Genomic DNA, 2,360 nt, shown 5'->3' on the forward strand with positions numbered 1-2,360 from the left:
AGTAACAAGATCTACACCCACATAGGAAAAGCTATTGTGTGCTTCACGACCGACATTAAACTTTGACCTCAGGTGAGGCATGACTGACTCTGAAAACATGTGTGATCCACCCCATATAAAATCATCAACATGACAAGCAAGTACACCAGTTACATTTTTTTGCTCATCCAGCCAATAGAAAACTGCAGGTCAACCTTAGACATGACGCCTCCTGCTTCAATCATGATGCTTTTTACCCTGTTATACCAATACAGTGAAGCATCAGCTAAACCATACACACATTTTTTAAGTTTCCAAAGCACACCTGTGCTATTGGCCTCTCGAGGAGGTTTGATGAAAATGGCTCTGGACAGTTGCATTCCTTGTAAAAAAGCAGATTTAATGTCCATAGAGTGAAGTTCCCATTGTTTTTGACATACAACTTCCACCAGGAGTCTCAGTGACTCTGAGGCACAGGATGGAGAGTCCTTTTGTAGGTCAGAAACTTGTAGCTCCTCAAATCCTCATGCAACAAGTCTTGCTTTTGGCATTATTCCATTTTCAGTCTCTTTCAGAGTGCACACCCAACGAGTAGAGACACACTTTTGTCCTTTGTCCTCAATTTCCTCAAACACTTGGTTCTGTTTCCAGCTTTTTATTTCATTTTCCTTTGCTTCATCAAACGATATGTCCTTACTCACAAAAACATCCTCGTGCATATCTGTATCCTCAGCATCTGCCTGGATGTGAAGATCCTCCAACTGTGACAGGTCAGCTGACTCACTGTTGCCAGCCACTTCTGCTGGCTCAAGCAGCTCCAAGTTAAACCAGTTCTTGTATTTCCCAGTTGCTTTGCCGGCACGTCCCAACACTTTGGCTTTTTGTGAGACACCCTCTGCATTTCTGAATGTCACAATTTGACCTGTCTTTATGATGGTGTTCTCAGAGTGCGGTCTCTCAGCCTCTGCATTTTCAGGAGCAGGCAAATGATGATTCTCAGGATTTACTGCAATAGTGTCTCCTTCTACATTCTCTTCAATGATGTCCACTGTGTGTTGTCCTCGATTGTTCTTCTCATCGCAGGTAATCTGAGGTTCTTCATTCTCGTGAGTAACTTTCCTCAATCTGAGTTGATGGACTCTGACACAGGTGCCTCCGTGTCTAACAAAAACGACTGCACCATCTTGACCAATCACCACTCCTGGTCCTTTCCATTCTGGACAATCCACTCTTTTGTAAAAGACTTTGTCTCCAGTTTCATATCGCTCGTCTATGGGCCGCATCTGTTTCTTTAGTGCTCTCCGTATCCTTTCTGAACATTCTGCTTCTGTAAAAGCTTTTCTTGCAGCATGCAAGGCTGAAATGTGCTTGGCAACCCATTCACTCTTGGTGGTGCCCTCTAGAGCTGGAGCTTTGTCTATTAATACAGAAGGCAGGTTAGGATTCTGCCCGAACACCAGCTGATGTGGGCTGTATCCATGGACACTTTGCATAGAGTTCTTTGCCATCAGGGCCCAGTCCATGGCAGTGCTCCAGTCACATCCAGTACTTGCTTTGACTTTCAGCAGGATCTCTGTCAGAGTTTGATTGTGGCGCTCTAACAGTCCATTGCTCCATGGACTGTAAGCAGGTGTTGTCTTGACTTCAATATTAAAGTTCTCGGCCATGTCTCTCACTTCCTCATTATTGAACTCACCACCATTGTCACTGAACAACTTTTGTGGTGGGCCATGCGCACTGATCCAATCATGAATAAAACGTCTGACTATTTCAGAAGACCTCTTGGTGGTTAAGACACTACCAGCACTGAAACGGGTAAACTGGTCTATAATGTGTAGGTACCAAACCCCAGGCTCAAGTTCGTGCAGATCTACAGCAACAGTTTCATTGTATGTAGATGCCAATGGTAAGCCGACAGCAGGTTTTGGTTTGGTCTTACAATATTTTTGACACACTTCACATTGGTTCACGATGTTTTTCAGCAGACTGTCACATTCTGTGTCCTTGTTGCCAGAATTAGTCAAAAGTCTCTGTATTTTGTCAGCAGAGGCGTGTCCAAACTGTTTATGAAGTTTCTCCAGAACTTTCATCTTTTCACTTGTGTTCATCTTGTCTGTTGTAGTCAGTATTTCTTCCTCATTAGCTTGCAATAGCTTATCAGAGTGAATGAAACTTCTGTTTTCCCTGTCCACAATGTTTACACAATAATGACCTGAACTAGTAAAGTCCAGTTTGACAGGCTGGTTGAACATCACTACTGTCCCTTTCATGTCCAAAACAGTCCCTGCCCTTTTCAATGAGGTCTTACTCAGCAGCAGCGGGATGTTAACAGGTACTACTTCAGTTTCTATATTACACTTTGTGTTGCCAATTTTAGCAGG

This window comes from Poecilia latipinna, unplaced genomic scaffold (genome assembly GCF_001443285.1).
Source record: "Poecilia latipinna isolate Pla-1442-1.1 unplaced genomic scaffold, P_latipinna-1.0 Scaffold2770, whole genome shotgun sequence".
Lineage (NCBI taxonomy): Eukaryota > Metazoa > Chordata > Actinopteri > Cyprinodontiformes > Poeciliidae > Poecilia > Poecilia latipinna.